Consider the following 21,579-nt stretch of genomic DNA (forward strand, 5'->3'; position numbering starts at 1 on the left):
ATACCTCCCTAAACCTAAAAAATGACCCAATACTCCCTAAACTAAGAATGACCGAAATATCTCCAAAGCCTAAAAAATGACCAAAATACCTCCGAAACTTAACAAAATAACCGAAATGCTCCCGAAACCTAAAAAATGACCAAAATACCGTCAAAAGCTAAAAAATGACCAAAAAACCCCTGAAACCTAAAAAATGACCAAAATACCCCCGAAACCTATAAATGACCTAAGTATGCCCTAAACCTAAAAATTGACCAAAATACCCCCTAAACCTATAAAATGACGAAATACCCTCGAAACCTTTATAATGACCGAAATACCTCCGAAACCCAAAAATGACCAAAATACCCCCTAAAACTAAAACAAATGATTAAAATATCCCCTAAATCTAAAAAATGATTAAAATACCCCCAAAACCTAAAAAATGACCGAAATACCCTCAAACCTACAAAATGACCAAAATACCCCTAAACCTTTAAAATGACCAAAATACCCCCTAAACCTTTAAAATGACAAAAATACACCCAAAACCTCTCAAATGACCACAAATAACCCGAAACCTCTAAAATTACCAAAAATACCCTGAAACCTTTAAAACGGTTGAAATAGCTCTAAACCTCTAAAACAACCAAAATACCCCTCAAAATATCTAAAATAACCAAAATACCACTAAACTTATAAGATGAACAAAATAAACCTGAAGCCTTTAAATTATCAAAATAGAGGTTTGGGGTATTTTGGATGTTTTGAGGGTATTTTCGTCAAATTAAAGGTTCTAAAAGTATTTTGATCATTTTGTAGGTTTCGAGGGAATGTCGGTAATTTTTTAGGTTTTAGGGGTGTTTCATTAATTTTTAGATTTTGGGGCTATTTTCAGTAATTTTCTAGGTTTAGGAGGTATTTAAGTCATTTTTTAGGTTTCAGGGATATTTTGGTCATTTTTTAGATTTTAGGGGTATTTCAGTAATTTTTTAGGTTTCAGGGTATTTTGGTCATATTTTATATTTTGGGGTATTTCAGTTATTTTTTAAATTTTGGAGGTATTTCGGTCATTTTTTTTGGTTTAGGTTGTATTTTTATCATCTTATAGGTTTAACGGGCATTTTTGTCATTTTCTAGGTTTCGGGGGGGTATTTTGGTCATTTTATAGGTTTCAAGGGGGTATTTTGGCCATTTTTTTAGGTTTATGAGGTATTTTGGTCATTTTTAAGGTTTAGAGGGTATGATGGTCAATTTTTAGGTTTCAGGGGTAATTCAGTAATTTTTTAGGTTTTGGGAGTATTTTGGTAATTTTTAGGTTTCGGGAGTATTTCGGTCATTTTTTAGGTTTTGGGGGTATTTCAATCAATTTTTAGGTTTTGGGGGTATTTTGGTTAATTTTTAGGTTTCGGGGTTTTTTTTTTTTTTTGGGTCGTTTTTTAGGTTTATGGGGTATTTTGATCATTTTTTAGGTTTAGGGGGCATTTTGGTCATTTTTAGATTTCGGGGATATTTTGGTCATTTTTTAAGTTTCGAGGGTATTTCGATCATTTTTAAGTTATGGGGGTATTTTGGTAGTTTTGTGGTTTTTGAGCATATTTGGTCTTTTTTAGGTTTAGGGAGTATTTTGGTAATTTTAAATGATTTTACGAGTACTTTGGTCACTTTCAAGTTTTAAGGGCATTTTGGTAATTTAGATTATTGGTTAATTGGGTGGGTTAGGGCTTATCCAAAATAAATGGGTTGGGTTGGGTGGCAAACGAGTTTTATGTGTCCAACCTAATTATTCCAACTCTAAACCTACCAAACCCACCTATTTGACACCCTTATGTGGTGTTTGGTATTGGGTGATATTTTAGGATTCCCAAGAATGTTTAAAGATTCTCATGTTTGGTTACAAATCACGCTAGGGATTCAGATGCCAGGGGAATTTGGATTCCGCCTTTAAGCCCATCTTAGTAGGAATGTGGATTCACTTTAAAATAAGTGAGTATCCAAATTTCCAAGCTTAAAGGAAATTGTATTTTTTATAAATTGACAATGTTAACCCTTTTTCCTTATCATTTAAGCAATTAAGATAAAATATAAAACAAATCATCAATATCTTTTCCCTTGTCTTTATCTTTTCCTACCAAAATAAGATAAATAAGATAGACAACTCTGTTGATATATTCTTTAACAAAGTTCTATTTAGGTTTCACCTATGGGGAAAAAAAAAAGTTTGGAGGGGACCCTCCATTATTGCCATGTATTCACTTTTACTGTTGTGTGTGTGTTGCTCAACAAATTATTAATGGATTTATTTTCATGAAAATTTGTTAATGTATCTATTCATATCTCAAATCTTGGTTTTGTTTAGTTGCTAGAAATATAGACCTGGATTGGTGGCTTCATTTTTTTTTTTTTTTATTGATTAATGGCTTTATTTCTAGATTCATATGTCACAGTACATGTCAATAATTTGTATCCTATTTGGTGCTTTTGATGTTTGTTATACAATGATACAAAATGTGTAGATTTTTAATTTTTAACAACCCATCATATTTGTATGCATGTTTTGGGTTTTGAAATGTATTGGAAGGTCTTTTAAAAATTATTATTAAGAGTAAAGCATTTGAGAATTTAAATAGTTATTTTTGTATTGTACTTATCATTTTGAAATGTTAGACTACAGTTTTAATGAATTTGTCATAATTAATTGTTTATATTTTGCTTTTCATTATTTATTTAGAGGAAGATTTTTTTTTTCAAGGACTTGATAGTTAACACATTCAAATATAAGGATAGAATGGGAAAAATAAATAATTCATTTAAAATTCTTGGGAATAAATCAAATATTATTATCTCACATTCCTAAGAATTTTAAAATTGTTTACTAGTTAGAATGGCGTGGCATGAATGCAAATGGAACGTCAAGTTTGATGCTACCAGAGCAACAACAAATTTATGTAGTTCATTGAAACCATTATGGCTACCCCCCACCAACTCTAGTAGAGTTTTTTTTTTTTAAAAAAATTCACATTTGTTTTGGGTAGTAATAAGTAATAACTGTTGGATATTTTTATAAAAAATATTATATTCATTTTAATACTTATTTATGTGTTTCAATTATCCCTTAATGTTAGATACGTTGATTGCTAAATGTTGAAATTCAAATATAATTTAAAATTTGAATAGCTTTTGTCAATTGTTTTAATTAGGAAATTTATGAACATTAACGTGATATTAATATCATAATTGCCAGCATATTTGGTTTTATTATCTTATTTGAATATGACATAATAACGTTATATATGGAAGAATTTCAACATTAAAATGTACAGCTATTGCTGAATTATTTTATATTACCATATATAGACAAGCGTTTACTATATTTATGCATATTTGAAAATTGTATTACACGGTTGGCTTTTAGTCTTCAGCCACTTTATGAGACATTAAATGCATAGATCATGATTCTTTCTTTTCTTGTTCTCAACGTACAAAAGGCTAGCAAAGACTTGATATCCGGTCTATATAATATTATATATATATATATATATATATATATATATATATTAAGAAAGCCATTGATTACATTATTAATTTCAATAACTTTATGACCATTTAATTGATATCAAACCCTTTCAATTCTTTGGCTAAAGATAAGTTATAAGTCCGGCTATCCATATATATGGAAAAAAAAAAAAAGTTTCAGATACACACATTTTAATTTTGAATTAAAAAGCTGTAGACTTTTCAAAATTTTTTTTTTTGTCTTAAACACTTACAATCTATTGCTTCTTACTACTCACAAAATATTCTATCTTTTACAAAATTTTATGGGAAAAGAAAGTACTATAAAGAGTTTATATCCTACGAGCAGTGTAGGCTCATAAGGATAATCAACAAAGGTGGCTGGGTTGTTGTATCCTGGGGACAACATGCAAAAACTATTTGTCTAACTACATCGGATATACCGTAGACGACACGATTTGTCTCAAGACAGTGACTTGGTCCACTCCTCATCTCTGCTACCTATTTTTGTTAAATCAAATTGTGTAATTTTTAAGGAAAATTCAGGTATTATCTCTCCTTTATTTCCAACAATAACTCTTGACATTATTTGGAATTTATGAAACCAAGTCTAATGTGACACTTTGCCACTAAATATATGGGGGAAATAGTGCAGAAATTAGAGAGTGATGACTAATGAGTAGAATTGAGTGAGCAAAATTGTGGTGCAGCCATGTGCACAAACAAGGCTTGTCTAGCTATTATTACAACGAATTATATAGGTTAGGGAATTAATGCTTGGGCTAAAATCATTGGCAAAATGTTCACCTAAAATGGTTGAAGCTCAAACTTTGAATTGAGTTGTGTATGACTGAGGGATTGTCAAAGATTGTCATTGAAGGAGATGCTATATCACCATCTTGCAATTTATGTCAAAATGCTCACAAATTTCGTGTAAGTCTTATGCCTTGGGAGATTGATGCTTAAGTAATTGGGCTGGCTCATAACCAAGGCTTTGTTTAGTAAGATTGTCTCAATAGAACAACATGAGCTTAGCCAATGTTGGGCCAATTATTTATCTTGTTGTGGGTTCTTAGGTTGGAGGAATCTCTCTCTCTCTCTCTCTCTCTCTCTCCAATTAGCTTATATCATGATATGAAATATGAATAGATGGGCCATGTTCAACATACTAGTTTGAACTTATAAACCACATAAACTATATACTAAAAGTTTCATTTCATTAAAAAAAAAAAAAAAAAACTAATTGTCAGTTGGATGGCCCGGGTGATGATTGGGCCGTGTGTATCTTCAAGGGGTTGGGTCTGGGCTAAAAAAAAAAAAAAAAAAGAGAGAGGCGGCGGACACCATATTTTTATGCAATGGTTGGGTCCCACAGAATTGCAGAATTGCCAACAGACAAATTCGCCAAGCAAAAAAGAAAAAGTAATCAAGCTTATTGGTTTAGACTTCGGATGCAATTTCTTGCTAAAACTCTTACATATATATATATATATATATATAAAGTAGACTGTTATTACAAATTCTACTTCTTTTTTTTTATGTTTGGAAATGAAATGAACTACATTTACAAATTAGAGTTACTAGCTAAAGATTTGGTGAGTAAAAATAAAAAACTATGAATCCTGAACTTGCAAAAAAAAAAAAAAAAAAAAAGACCTAATAAGAAAAGCACTACAATATTCAATTATTCACAACAAATATTATGTGACACATTTTATTGCTGGTTCTAATCTGAATCATCAAATTATTTTTTTACTCACTAATAATAACTTCCCATCTAAAACCTATCTAAGATTTGTTGTGAAATTATTATGAATATATATCATGTACATAAGTCTTTACTTCTTTCTCCTTTGACTCTAATAAAGTATAAGAAAGACTATTGCAAATTCTACTTGCTAGTTAGAATTGGTGAGTAAAAATAAAAAACTCGAAGTCCTGAACTTGCAAATTTCATATAAAAAAAAGGGTAAAATGTAAAACTGACCCTCTAAGTTTCTTCAGATTTTATTTTAGTTCTTTAACTTTATTTTTGTTCATTTTAGTTCTTTAACTTTCAAGTTTATTCAATTAAGACTTTTCCATCAACTTTTATTATATGTTGTGGTTAATTTTTTAATTTTATAAATTTTTCTTTAAATCTTTAAATTAAAAAAAATCAATTAATGATTGAAAAATGCATTTTAGATTTTTTTTTAAAAAATTTTTAACAAAAATTAATGAAATTTTTTTAATTGAATAAATATGAAATTTAGAAGACTGAAATAAAGGAAAGTAAAATTAAAAAACCGAAATGAAATCGAAAAAAAAAAGAGTGGGTGAGTTTTATATTTTAATCCAGGAAAAAAAAAAAAAAAATCCTCCGTTAGTGGCTTTTTATTTTTATTTTTTTTTATTTTTATATTAAATTCCGAAAGTGTCATCTTTTACTTTTTGGTCTCGAACTAAACCCAGTGTCAGTCGGCCTTTACTTTGTTCATCCCCATTCCATCTTTCTCTTTCTTTTCTTTTACTTAACTTGTTGCAGGCTCTTCTTTCTCTCTTTTTCAGTCTCTGATTCATCGATCGACCACCACTCATGACTCTGATGACTCCTCCACCGTTAGATGTAATTCCCAAATCCACAACTCTCCCTCTATACATAATCTTTTCAATTCAATTCAATTTTGATCCATAAAGTCACAACTCTCTCTTTCGGAGCTCCGGATCCGAGTACTTGATATTGAATTCTTTTGTTGTTTGCTTTTTTTTTTTTTTTTTTGGCAGCAACAGTAGCCTCAGCCTCAGCCGCAGCCGCAACAGGAGGATGATGAGATGTTAGTTCCGAACACCGACTTGCTCGAAGGCCCTCAGCCCATGGAAGGTTCGATAAGTTAAACGCGATTTTTGATTTTTAAAGTATATAAAAGGGGATAGTGTGACATATTGAATTAATCTAATTGAGTCGAATTTTGATTGAAAAATGTATTCGCTATATGTTGTTTATTTTCAATAATCCAAATCAATGTTATCGTTATCGTCGTCTTTTATAGTTTTCGTCTTTTCGATGAATACAATGAATTTATTGATTAAAAGACAAGTTAGATTGTGCTGGATGTGTAACCAACTAATCCTAAGCTATTGACATCAAAATTCAATAAAATTATGGAATCCTCATCCAATCCATTAATGCTCCGATTGTTTCGACGTAAAATATTTGTAGAGGTAAAATATTTTACTGAAAAAATATATTTTCATTTTCATTTCACCGTGTTTGGTTTATATTCTTGAAAATGCAAAAAAAATGCATATATTAAAAGAATTTTAACGGTATCACAAAACAATATTGAGTAAGTCCAGGTCCTCCCAAAGACAATCCTGGAGGGTGTCAGTGGTTTTTTTGGAGGAATATCAACAACTAATGGCTACACAGGTTTGAACGGGCTGAGTATAATGTTTCTGGGGTTGGGTTTTCCATTGTATTTCGGTGCTTTCTCTGGGGACACCACTGCATGTAGTTGGTGTCCCCCTACACTAGCGTTAGTTACTAGCTTTACATGTAATTTCTTCATTCAGTTAAATAAAGACTTTCTATGGTTTTAGCTAAAAGAAAACAATCTCACAAAACCAAACCACCACCACTCCACCTACCACCCAAACCACCACAAGATCTGCACAAACCCACCCACCACCACCACCCCGACACTCCACTGACCACTCAAATCCACAAATTGGAGAAGGAAAAACAAAAAAAGAGAGGCCAAAGCCGGCCAACCACCCACCATAACCCACAAACCCAGTCCCCACCATGGTCCACAAACCATTCCAGCCACCCAAAAACTCAGCCATCAACAGACCTACAAACATCCCAGCCACCCAAAAACGCAGCCACCCACCACAACCCATAAAACCAGCCAAAAAGCCCAAATCAATAAACCCATATAGTGGTAAAAAAAAAAAAAAAACTAGATCTGAGAACCAGTGGGTGAGTTGATGAAGGTAGAGGTAGAGCTGGTGTGATGGTGGTAAAAGAATTGGTGGAGTTAGAGCTGGTGTATGGTCAAATCGAAAAAAGAATTGGTGGGTTTGAGTGGTTGAACCAAACTCGGTGGGTGGAGGCGAGTCAGGTGATGATGACAGAGGTCAGTGGCGCCAACAAAATTGAGAGTAGCTTGGTGGCTCTGGTTTGCAGGGAGAACTTGAGAGTGGAGAGGGAGAACTTGAGAGTGAGAAGGGAGAGAGTGTGAGAAGGATTGAGGAGTGAGGTCTGATGGAGTATCGGGGCGAATTTTCTGAAAATATTTTACGTTAAAACAAACAGAGCATAAATAGCATAAATAATCGTAACGTGGATTATTTGATGACATTAATATGGCATGCCACATGGTTGTAAGGGGTGTCAAATGGGTGGATTTGGGGTGGGTATAATTGTGTTGGGTACATAAAACCCATTTGCCCATTTAACTAATTACTTCTAACCCAAACCCAACCCAACCCACCCAAGTACCTAATAATCAAAATTAGCAAAATGCTACTAAAACTTGAAAATGATTAAAGTACTCCTAAAATCTTCTAAAATTACCAAAATACCCCAAATCTAAAAAAAGACCAAATATGCCCAAAAATCACTGAAAATTACCAAAATACCCCCAAACTTAAAAAATGTCCGAAATACTCCTGAAACTTTAAAAATAACTAGAATACCCCCTGAGACCTAAAAAATGACCAAAATATCCCCAAAACCTAAAAATAAACCAAAATACCACCTAAACTTGAAAAAAATGACTAAAATACTCCCAAAACCTTAAAAAAATGACCAAAATAATCCCAAAATTTATAAAATGACCAAAATAACCCCGAAACCTAAAAATGACCAAAATACCCCCGAAATCTAAAAAATAGCCAAAATAACCCCGAATCCTAAAGATGACCAAAATACCCCCGAAATCTAAAAAATGGCCAAAATATCCCCGAAGCCTAAAAATTGACCAAAATAACCTTGAAACCTAAAAATGACCAAAATACTCCCGAAACCTAAAAAATGGCCAAAATAACCCTGTAGCCTTAAAATTGACCAAAATAACCTAGAAACCTAAAAATGACCAAAATACTCCCAAAACCTAAAAAATGACCAAAATAACCCCGAAACCTAAAAATTGAACAAAATAACCCCAAAACCTGAAAATGACCAAAATACCTCCGAAATCTAAAAAAAAGACCAAAATACCCCCGAAATCTAAAAAAATGACCAAAATACCCCCGGAATCTAAAAAAATGACCAAAATACCCCCGAAAACCTAACAAATGACCAAAATACCTTAAACCTATAAAGTGACGAAAATACCCCTAAACCTTTAAAATGACCCAAATAAACCCAAAACCTCTAAAATGGCCACAAACAACCCGAAACCTCTAAAATTACCAAAAATACCCTGAAACCTCTAAAACAACCAAAATAGCTCTAAACCTATAAAACGACCAAGATACCCCTCAAAATATCTAAAATGACCAACATACCACTAATCCTATAAGACGAACAAAATGCACCCGAAGCCTCTAAAATTACCAAAATAGGGGTTTGGGGTATTTTGGATGTTTCGAGGGTATTTTTGTTAAATTAAAGGTTCTAAGAGTGTTTAAGTTATTTTGTAGGTTTCGAGGGAATGTCACTAATTTTTTCGGTTTTAGGGGTGTTTCGTTAATTTTTAGATTTTGGGGCTATTTCGGTAATTTTCTAAGTTTTGGGGATATTTCAATCATTCTTTAGGTTTCTGGGGTATTTTAGTAATTTTTTAGGTTTAGGAGGTATTATGGTCTTTTTTTATTTTTTTATTTTATGTTTATGGTGTATTTTGGTCATTTTTTAGTTTTGGGGGGATCTTTGTAATTTTTTAGGTTTAGGGTGTATTTTTATCGACTTACAGGTTTAAGGGGCATTTCTGTCATTTTATAGGTTTCGGGGTATTTTGGTCATTTTTTAGGTTTCGTGGATATTTTGGTCATTATTAGGTTTAGGGGTTATTTTGGTCATCTTGAGGTTTCATGGGTATTTCGGTCATTTTTTAGGTTTCTGGGGTATTTCGATTAATTTTTAGGTTTTGGGGGTATTTCGATAATTTTTTAGGTTTAGGGGGTATTTTGGTCAATTTTTAGGTTTAGGGGGTAATTTGGTCAATTTTTAGGTTTAGGGGGTATTTTGGTAATTTTTTAGGTTCATGGGGTATTTTGGTCATTTTTTAGGTTTAGGGGTATTTTTGTCAATTTTTAGTTTTGGGGGGGGGGGGGTATTTGGTCATTTTTTAGATTTCAGTGATATTTTGGTAATTTTCAGGTTTTGGGGTGTATTCTGTCATTTTTTAGGTTTTGGGGGTATTTTGGTAATTTTTTAGGTTTAGGGGGGTATTTTGGTCTTTTTCTAGGTTTTAAGGGTATTTTGGTCATTTTTAGGTTTAGGGGGTATTTTGGTATTTTTAGTGGTTTTGGGGTATTTTAGAGTTGGGTGATTTGTAGAAATGATACTTGGGTCTAATTAGGTACTGAATTAGAACCCAATAAACATTAATGTTAATTGGGTTTAATTGAGTTAATACTCATTTAAACCAATTAATAATTGGGTGGCTTTGGGTCTCATTTAAGTGGGTGGGTTAAGGTGGACAAATGGGTTTTTGTTGATTTACCACCCCTCTTATAAGTCACGTTTTTCATTTCTCATGATATAGTCCACAAAATATGTAAAGGAGTAGCCTTTCAAGCTTTAATAGACTAACACCCCAAAGCAAATTGCACAAATGTATTTGGCATAATTCAAGAAACTACAAATAATACGAATGCAAAGGACCACAACTTTGTAGCCATGGATGATCCTTGTCTCTCCCCTAGACTTACGCATACAACACCAATCCAATATCATAATGTGTTGTTTTTGCAAATTATCAATAGTAAATATCTTACCACCAATGAGCCGTAGCTCAATTGACACATCTCCTCTACTTATAAGAGTTAAGAGGTGGGTGTGGTTGTGGGTTCAAAACTCATTGGCTGAGTGTGTAATTTACCAACTAAAAAAAGAGCGAAGGCCTGTAGTGGTTGGAGGCTTTAGATGAGCTGTAGACCTAGACATCCTAGGTTCGATCCTCACTTGGAGTTCTCCTAGATTACTCGATACGCAATTCTGATGGGTGGGGTTGTGTATTCGTTAAAAAAAATACCTATAAAAAAAAAAGAGTGAAGATCTTACCCAAGGTTGTTTTCCATTTGAAAAAAGTGACCCTATGAGGCATTCCAGATCCGTCAATGCTTTGCATTGAACCTCTCAAGACATCATAATACGATTCAACTTCTTATTTTCTACTCTAAGTTAAAGGCAGTGAAAAATTCGATCCTTTCCTTTAGTGGCTGTGAAATTAGAGTATAACAAATTATGGCTGGTTTAGTGTGTTTCCTTTTCTATTCTTATTTTTAGTTTGCTATTTTTTTCTTTGATTTGTATACGTCCTTTATACTCTTATGATTTTTTATAAATTTCAATTCTGTATTAAAAAAAAGAAAAAGAGGGTAAAGCATGCCTATTAAAACCTAGAAACATGCAAACAAGTTGTGGTATGATCCTTCACCATAGAAGGCAGGGTACACATTCGATCATACAAGGACTGCAATATTTGATCTTTGGTTACAAAAGTAGGACACCGAATTCCACCAAATACCCTCTTGTTTCTTTCATTCATCAGATTTCACATAACGCATAGAGGTATGGCTTGCCACAGCTTAGCTGTTATGTGGCAATGAAATTGTCTTTGCCAACACCTCAAAAGCTCCACACAGATTTAGGCATCAGCCAAACTAGCCCAAACAATGCAAAGATTGACCAGATATTTGTTGCCAAAGAACAATGAAGTAGCTGGTGATTAATAGATCAAAGCTTCTTTTTCACATATAACACCAATAAACAAATGCCTTTCGTGGAGGTTATCGATACTCAAGATTTTCCCTAGACCTGCACAAAGAGTGACGACACCTTTTGTGGGACCTTGGCTATCCAAATGCTCTTCCATGGAAGGAAACCCATGGAACCCCTAAGGGTATTATAGTACAAATGAACCTCCGGCAACCTTTTTTTGTTTGGGATTTACAAGGCTCGGTACCTACCTGGCAAAGAAGACCATCTCAGAAAAAGAAGCAACTGATTCCAGTTCCCAATCTTGAAAAGTCCGAATGAAATGAGGATTCCGATGTTGAATCTCACTATTAGAAGGGTTACCTAGATAAGATGCTACTCAGGCCTCCTCAAGCTCAAGTGTAATTATTGCTCGAGTGAATATTGGAGTTATCCAAATGAAAACTACCCAGCACTAACTCATAAAGATGTTAAACCATGTTTGAAGCTCCTGGATTATATTAAAAAACATATTGCCAGACTTTTAGGAAAAAAAGAGGAATTGATGATTTTAATGTCTTCAAGAAGAAGAAGTACAAAATATTCAGTATGTATTGTTTGATATGTGTTTATTGTCTGATACTAACAACTATAGTTGCTAAGTGAACTGATGAAATCGGAGAACTATATATTTGCAATGTAATCATTTAAGTTATTTTGGCTATTAGTCCCTTTTGTTGAGTACAAACTGCTACAAGATTGAGGATTTTATTCTTGTATTATAATTTCTAGGTTATCCCATGCTTTCTCCAGAAATAATTGGGCCGATGGTGTTGATATTTTAAGGGTTTATGTTTGACTTTCTATTTTTTTTAATTAATTTGATTGAAGTATACCCTTTGTTTAATTGATCCAAATACTCCACATGCATCAAATTTAAATCTTTGTAACAGGCTCAGCTAACACTAGTTATTGTAAAATACAATATTTGAGATGTATTATCTTAATTACTTTTGGCTTTGTACTTTTCTTTGCGTATGAATGGGAACTTTGTGTTTGATTATGATTTTTAATGTGAATTGTTTTAGTAGCTCAAGCAGAAACCACAAGCACAGTGGAAGCTCAGGCCATGGATGATCCAATATCTGCGAGGTTCACTTGGATAATTGATAATTTCTCAAGGCTCAATACAAAGATGCTCTACTCTGATGATTTTTTGGTTGGAGGCTACAAATGGTATTTGGATCTCTCCATTTGTTACAGTAATTACATCCATACCCCTTGCAATGGATTATGTTTGTTAACTGATTGTTGTGATCTGCGTTTAATTGCCCTTGGCAGGCGAATACTAGTCTTCCCAAAGGGGAACAATGTCGATCATTTGTCTATTTATCTAGATGTTGCAGATTCAACGATTTTGCCTTATGGCTGGAGTAGATATAACCAGTTCAGCTTGTCTGTTATCAACCAAATCCATGATAAATACTCAATTAGCAAAGGTATACTCTCTCCACTGTTCTCATATAGAAAATTGATTTTTGTTTAGTAAATTGATAAAGTTGGACACTACTGTTTTTTGTCCCTCTTTGATCTTACTATCATATCCTGTGCTAGTTTAAAAGTACTTTGCATGCTTGTTTTGAACCTTGATGAACATTTTGGAGAGGATTTAGGATGGTATTGTACAAATTCATTTTCTGTGGTTGGTTGGGGCATCCACTCTTGTAAATGGGTCATCGTATACTAAAGGGAAGTTTTTGTGTGGGTGTGAGTGTTCATGAACTGGTGTGGCTTTATGCATCAAATATGTAAGTGTATTGGTGGTAAACAGAAAACCTCACCCAATTGCAACATTTTGTATAACAATGCCGCCCAACTGCTTAGGATGCATTGCTCCAATGTCAATGAACTGTGATTTGATCTGCATGCCTTTGTTTATTGTCTTTTCTACCAATTGCGAATGAAAAAGCATTGTGTCCTCTTGTCCACTTCTTTAGTGTACTTGGTCTCACCAATATTGCCTACAAGACCCACTCAAAAAATATCCCTAACCCAATATCAAAATCCTAAATTAACTTTGAAATGAAGTAATGCAACAAAATAATAATTTTATTAAGGTGTTGGTGCATTTGACTTTCAAATTGCAAAGATTGAGGATTTCTCTACTTTAAAAAAAATTATGAATGTCGAGATTTTTCTCATGTGTTCAATAGTAGACCGTTTGTTGTCATTGATTCGAGTCTTTTGATGGTAAAGGTTGTTGGCCTACTAGGTTGAGGGCAGACTTGTCTGAGTTGTTGCCTTGGTGGAAGCTTCATTGGAGGAGAGTGCTGGACATTTAGGAGCTGATGAGATTGATTAGATTTTTGAGAGTAGAGGTGGACAGTCTTCTTTAATGTGCATCCACTAGGGGAAACTGGTGGGTGTAGCTCTTTGTTTTTTTTTTTTTTTTTTGGGAGGGATAGATTTAAAAGATATGTAGTAATGAATCTATGCGACATTCATAATGTCATTGATTTTACTAATTAACACCTGTGTGTGTGTGTGGATGGAGCTTAAGGATGTGTGTCCGCTTGCATGCACAATTGGATGGTTCTGAACGATATGTAGTGTAAATAAATTTATGCTGCATTCTTTTGTCATTGGTTTAAGTAATTGACACCTCTCTTTCTCTCTCTCTAGATGGACCTTAAGGATATGTGCATGCGTGTGCATGTGTGCGCACAATTTTTATTTCTTTAGATCATTACTGTCTTCAAACAAAGCCCTGGCTAGTTTGTTGTTAGTGGTTGGTTTTGGTGGGATGACTTCAAAGTAGTTGCCATAAATTGATATAAAGTTTAAAACTTCTTCCCTTTGGTGGCTTCATTTTGAGCATTCACATCACTAGTAGTTTTGAAGTTCATGGATATTCCAATGGAGGGAGGCAGCTTCACATTGTCTAATAATCTGTCAAGGTCCAGAATGGATAAATTACTCTTCTCCCCCATCTTTGGAGGATAATATCTCTCAGAAAGTGCAATGAATACTCGCATGTTTGCTTTCTGATCATTTTCCTATTATCTTGGAGTGCGGGTTTATACAGAAGGGTAGGAGTCCTTTTGGGTTCAAAAATATGTGGTTAAAAGCTGAGAGGTTTGTTGGATGGGTTACATTTCTCAGCTATTGATGAAGAGGAGGCAGGTTGGCTTAGATAGACCTAAGTTTGGATAGTAGACCGAGGATTGGCATGTCAGGGGTATTGTGTAAGCTAGATTTGGAAAAAGCTTATGATCATTTAAATTGGGATTTTCTCATCTATATGTTGTGATGGTGTGTTTTCAGTGCTGCGCGAGGGAGATGGGTTTGTTTTTGGTATATTTACTCTGTTTTCCTGTACTAGTGAATGTTAGTTTGAGTGGTTTTTTCCGCTGTTTATGAGGTCTGAGATAGGGCAACCGGGGATTATATTTCGGGATTCACACCTAGGAATTCATATGATATTGTGTTTATGACCTAACATCTACTCTCTATGGTTGATATGTTAATATTTTGAGGGGCTGAACCAGAAATGATGTGGCATTTGAAATGTGTTTTTGTTATTTCAGGCTATTTTAGGTTTTAAAGATAATCAGAATTGGTCTTGGTGGTTAACGCAGAATGTAGAAGCATTGGTAGATATTTTGGGATGTAAAGTATCGGTGTTTTCTTTCACATACTTGGTTCTCCCGGCTTTCAATGAAGTTATATTACTTATCAAAAAAAAAGGGGGGGAGGAGGTGCAATATTTCAAGGGTCAAAGAGCAACTTGGCCAGACATTATTTACATCGGGTTGTTAAAAAGAAAATTAAATGAAATACAATAACATATTCTCATGCTAGCTGGATCCCTAATCTGATAAATCCCCATCCACACTGATACTTAATGTGCCAAGCCGACTTTCAATGAAGTTATATTACTTATCAAAAAATAAAGGGGGAGGAGGTGCAATATTTCAAGGGTCAAAGAGCAACTTGGCCAGACATTATTTACATCGGGTTGTTAAAAAGAAAATTAAATGAAATAGAATAACATATTCTCATGCTAGCTGGATCCCTAATCTGATAAATCCCCATCCACACTGATACTTAATGTGCCCAGCCGACTTTCAATGAAGTTATATTACTTATCAAAAAAAAAAGGGGGAGGAGGTGCAATAAACTTGGCTCAACATTATTTAAGTCGGGTTGTTAAAAAGAAAATTAAATGAAATAGAATAACATATTCTCATGCTAGCTGGATCCCTAATCTGGAAAATCCCCATCCACATCGATACTTAATTTTGTCAGAAAGATCTAAATGGGGGATGGGTGATTGGGTTAAATGCAATGGTGATTTATTTTGTAGAATGGATGGTGCTGATAGTTTTTGAGAGTGGTTGAATTTTGATGGCACTAAGATGAGCTTGATAGTGTAGGATTGGTTCACCAACAATTTGTTATAGGAAAGGCAAGACAGGCTTGCACCTTGATGGTCTTGGCTGACTTTTTGATTGAGGATCTAGTTTTAGCTTCTTCTCTGTGTTTCTTGCTACACATGTAATTTGATTTTTATTTAGCAGTATTCTATCTTTTCTTTTTGTATCTTCTATTTATTGCGTGGAAATTTAAATTTGAGACATTTCTGTGGATAAAAGTGTCTATATTGAGCAAGGAAGGTTTCGTCTTAGAGGTTAGTTGCAAGATTTGGTGCTGTCTGCTTTGTTTTACTTTTTTTGCAAGAGCCTAATAATCAAGTGTTCAAAATTTAAAATGTGTTGAATTCAACCAGAATTTAGCCAAGTCTTTATTTTTAAGATCTAATGATTGGATAAAAGCACTTGTAAGCCTTCAATGTAATGCTTTTTACTTAAAAGATTCTAATTTCTAGGTGAAGTATGTATATATGGTGTATGTACTTGTTCTCTCTCTCTCTCTCTCTCTCTATATATATATATATATATGTATGTATGTATATATGATTTCTATAATTATAAAAGAAGTAAAGCACCGTAGAGACAGTGACTTGGTGGGTTACTTAACTAATTTCAGTTTAGCTAATTAGCAAACCTATAATTAACTGAAAAAAAACAGATATTGTTATATTGTAACTAACGCTGAGATCATGGCATGGTGACAAGGTTTGTGCATGACAAATACGTTGAATGTAATACCAAGACATTTAGGATGCCAAGGACAAAAAATAATGATTATTTTGCGTGTGATGAATTTACCTAGGTTTTGATGGCCCTCTCCTAGGGTAGGGTTGCGCTTTTTATTTCAAATTTTATCCATGGTGATAGTTACCCTCCTTTTGCATCTTGCAGAAACACAACACCAGTTCAATGCACGTGAGAGTGATTGGGGTTTCACTTCATTCATGCCTCTTGGTGAACTTTATGACCCTGGTAGAGGTTATCTTGTGAACGACACATGCATAGTTCAAGCTGATGTTGCTGTACGTAGAGTTGTTGATTATTGGTCACATGACTCGAAGCAGGAGACTGGTTTTGTTGGACTTAAAAACCAGGGAGCTACATGCTACATGAATTCTCTTCTTCAGACTTTGTATCATATACCTTACTTCAGAAAGGTTAGCATACTTGGTCTTCGTAACTTGTCTTATTGCTGTTATTTCACAATGATACTTCATATTTAATATAAATCTATAAATTTTAATTTCAGAATGTGTATCATATGCCAACCACCGAGAATGATATGCCAACGGGGAGCATCCCTCTGGCTTTGCAGAGTTTATTTTACAAGCTCCAATGCAGCGACACTAGTGTAGCAACAAAAGAGCTGACAAAGTCTTTTGGATGGGACACATATGATTCATTTATGCAGCATGATGTGCAAGAACTTAATAGGGTTCTTTCTGAAAAGCTGGAAGATAAAATGAAGGTATACAGAGGTTCCATGGTATTGAACTACTGCACTTTTTCTTATATGTTCGCTTTGGTGGTTATTTGAATTGGAAATTGTTTTGTTAACCCAGGGAACTGTTGTGGAGGGTACAATACAGCAGTTATTTGAAGGGCACCATATGAATTATATTGAATGCATCAATGTGGACTATAAGTCAACAAGAAAAGAATCATTTTATGGTACATATTTGGGGTTACAGCAAAGTACCATATTATCATAGATGGATTTATTGGCCTTATGGAACTTTTTCACATATTAATTGTAGATCTTCAGCTTGATGTCAAAGGTTGTCGGGATGTTTATGCCTCTTTTGACAAGTATGTGGAAGTGGAACATCTTGAAGGTGATAATAAGTATCATGCTGAGCAGTATGGTTTACAGGTTAATTCCTCTGACATATTGTTGTTTCCTTGTGAATTTATGTTTTAACACATTTGCTTTTTCTTGCATTTTACCTCTACTGTATAGTCTGTATTCATATCCTTCTTTTGGATTTCTCTACATGTAGCTAGCATTTGTTCTTCTTGAATTGGATCACCTAATCCATAGATGTGTTTGCCTGAATGACAAATCCTAGAGGATTGTTTTTAAAGAATGTTTCCAACTTTTTGACCTTTCAGGATGCTAGGAAAAAATGTTTTGTTCATTGATTTTCCGCCTGTCCTTCAACTTCAGCTAAAAAGGTTTATGCGGGATACCATGGTAAAGGTGAGTAGTAGAGTGGGATTCAAATTATTTTAACTTTCATGGTATATTCGTTTGATTCCTGTTTACGCTTTGCAATTTTGTTTTCATGAGTAGTTTTGCACAAAGAAACTTAGGTGTCCAAATGCACAAAATAGAAAGAAAGAAAACAAGGGTATCCTTCACCCCCCCCCCCCCCCCCCCCCCCCCCCCCCCCTTTCTGGGGCATTTCAGTTCCTACAGTTTCTTCTGGATGTGCATACTTGAATATTAGTTCACCACTATATTCACATGAAAATTAACTTGGCTTCTGTACTGTAGTTGGTATCACTGACAAAATCATATTCTGGTTCATAATCCTCAAGCCACACATGTCTTCTGGGCCACATCATGTCATTTAATTTAAAAAGAAAACCAAGTGGAAAAAACTACTCACCATACTTTTTTTATTTTTATTGGTAAGAATAATTTTATTGAGAAGAGATTTCTTCATTAAAAAAACATGAATTAGCCTAAAGAATTACAATTGAAGAATATTTACATATGAATTGACTCTATGAAATTTTGAACCAAAGTACAATTTGTGAGACCCAAAGCAAAAGTCCACTCATAAAGAGAACTAATGAAAGATGCTAGCAATTGAGTTGCTTTGCACTCCACATCTTCAAAAGTACATCCATTTCTTTACCGCTAGATAGTCCATAGCACACATAAGGGTACAAGGTTCCAAACAGCTAACCAACTATTAGAGCCTTCCCCTGGAATTTGATTCTAGGTGGTTTGATGTGGATTGTGTTGGATGGAATGAAATTGTTGTTCCTTTGAGGACACTGAGAAGACATTGGTAGAGGTAGTAGATCTGTGCTAGCGTAGTCTTTTTGATTGGTCTTGGTGCTGGGGTTTTACAGATTGTTCCTCTCTTTCAGAGTTTATGTTTTCTCTTAGAATAGCCTCTTGATTTCTTTTTCTTTGTTGTCTATTTTTGTTTTCTTGTGTTCATCATCATGAACACCATGTATTTTTTTTTCTTTCCTTTTTTCATTAATAATATTAATCTTATTGACTATCACCAAAAAAAAAAAAAAAAAAAAAAAAAACTATTAGAGCCTTCAATCCACCATCCACTTAATAAATCATGAATCTTCTCCAGTAATACCCACCGAATCCTAAACATCCAAAAAACATAACACCATAAACCTTAAGCCACACTGCACTGTATTAAAAGGTGGTCCACAGCCTCCCCATTGCATTGACACATGCAATACCAACTCACCATTGTATAACCCCTCTTCATAAGATTATCACAAGTAAGAATTTTTCCCAAAACTGCTGTCCACACAAAAAAGAAACTCCACAAAGAGCCTTAACCCTCCATGCAGCTTTCCAAGGAAAAGACATAGAAGATGAACCCCACAAGGTCTTGTAAAAAGATCTAACAGAAAATTGCCCACTGCTTCTTAGTTTCCATCTCATCTGATCTTCCCCCTCCCTACTGGGAATATCATATTCTAGCAAATGGAGGAATGAAGCCACCCTATCAATCTCCCAATCATTAAAATTTCTCATGAATCCCACACTCCAATTCCTCCACACCACCACCACCCCCTCCCCCTCCCCCCACCTCCTATATCTCTAACAAACATTCCATAGAAGCATCCTTATCGAATGCAGTTTCAAATAGCATTGGAAATCTCATCTTCAAAGGTTGATCCCCACACCAAAAATTGTGCTAGAATTGGATTCGACTACCAGAGCCCACCTCAAAGTGAAGGCACTATAAAATCGATCTCCCCACATTCTGATACTTCTTTTTTTTTGATAAGTAAAGAAATTTTATTTAGTCTTAAGGAGTCACCCAAGTATACAAGAAGTATACAGCACGAGACCAAAACAATTAAATACATAAATTACAAGCATCCATCAAATCATAGACCCAAAAAATAGAATGACTTCCTATGATAGACATCCAATCCAATAGAGTTTTAAAAAAGAACAGTTTTAAATCAGCTATACCGCTATACTCCTTTCAGAATCTTCAAAACACCAGGTGTTTCTCTCTCGCCAAATGCACCACATCAAAAAATGAGGAACAACCATCCAGATAACACCATCATGATGACCAAAGTTTCCTGTAGAGCATACTCCAGTTAGCAACCATGGGGGGGGTTCGTAGCTTTCTCATTGAGTCTAAATCTTTTCAATTAGTTGTAGAGGAAGGGGGTCGTTTTTTCTTATTAAGGATTTTTGAGAGGGGCAAGTTTGCTATGAGATCAGTTTTCATGAGCAAGAACGCAGCCCATTGGCTGATGTTTTGCATTGAACACTTTGTTGTTGGGAAGAGTTTCAAGCAGTTTTTCACTCTTAGAGAGGGAGACACTACTTTCTTTCTCCAATGGTGTTCCAACTCCTTAGGTCAGTTCTTGCTGTTATCTGAACTCAAAGCTGGTGGGACTAGGAGATCGATTATTGTACCGGAGGGCAATGAGAGATTTGGTTGGAGGGTTTTTGGTCTAGAACTAAGGAAATTGTTGTTTCCTTCTCATTATGCAGTGGGTGGAAATGGTCCCCCTAAATTCATTCCTCAGGCACGGAAGCATAAGCTGGAGGTTCATAACTCTAGAACTTTTGCTGAAGTTGTGCAAGGTTTTCATGAAAGAACTGAGGATAGAAAGCAGCTAGGAAAGGAGAAAAAAGGGGAGAAGCTGATACTCTCAGGTGCAAAAATGGGGGAAATTCTAGTGAGCAAGTCTGGAAGGATGGAGGTGGTGGGAAGGTTTTGGAGGGAGCAACGGTTGAGTAAGGTGGCTGAGGTGGGTCAGCAGAAGGTGGCAGACACTAGCTTACCTTCCCCAAGCTTTTTGAATTCAAAAGCTGATGTAAAGGGGAAGAAGTCTGCTTTTAGGAGATCTTGCTGGGCAGGGAGAGGTCTTGTCATAGAGGTTGATGTGATAGGGAGGAGACGGGTCTCTTGGGTTAGAAAGAAAGGGGGAGTTTCTAAGAACAGAGGGGTGGCACGTGAAGTGGAATGGGAAGGCAACTCTGATGCTCCTAAGGTACTTAATTGGGCTCCTCAAGAAACCAATCAGGTTGCTCTTAGGCCTGGTTTGGGCCGTGGATCAAGCCCAGTGAGGGGTTTTTCTTTCTCAGGCCCAAGCTTTTTTGATTTGGGTGAGTGTTCTCTGGCTGGGGAAGGTAAGTCAGCCCAGATCCTGACTATTGAGGCTTGTCCCAAGGCTCGTCACCAGCAAGGAGCGTCGGACCGGAGCGTCAAGCCCCTGGCGGTGGCCGATGGCCCCTCCGTCGCCGGTCCCAGTTCTGACGAGCCCTGGAAGCCGCCGGGAAAGGACGCCGATCTCCCCACTGTCGGGACTGGGACCGTCGGGTCTCCGTTGCAGCTAGTGGAGGCCGACGGCCCCTCCTCTGCCGGATTCAGCTCCGGCGAGCTTCCGATGACACCGGGAAAGGCCGGCGACCTCGGCACCGCCGGTTTTTGTTCAGGTTCTTGCTCCGGCGAGCCTCCGATCTCTCTGATCAAGGCTGGCGGTCCCTCCTCCGACGGAAAAAATTCCGATGTGCATTCGGTGTCACCGGGTAAGTCTGATAAGGAGTCGTTGTGGTCACCG

General features: G+C 35.4%; 1 pseudogene; it reads left to right on the forward strand.

Annotated features, from left to right (window-relative positions):
- Window positions 1-5,922: 5,922 nt before the first annotated feature.
- Window positions 5,923-21,579, forward strand: part of LOC126692970 (ubiquitin C-terminal hydrolase 13-like) — a 38,432-nt pseudogene continuing 22,775 nt past the window's right edge.

This window comes from Quercus robur, chromosome 7 (assembly GCF_932294415.1).
Source record: "Quercus robur chromosome 7, dhQueRobu3.1, whole genome shotgun sequence".
Classification (NCBI taxonomy): Eukaryota; Viridiplantae; Streptophyta; class Magnoliopsida; order Fagales; family Fagaceae; genus Quercus; species Quercus robur.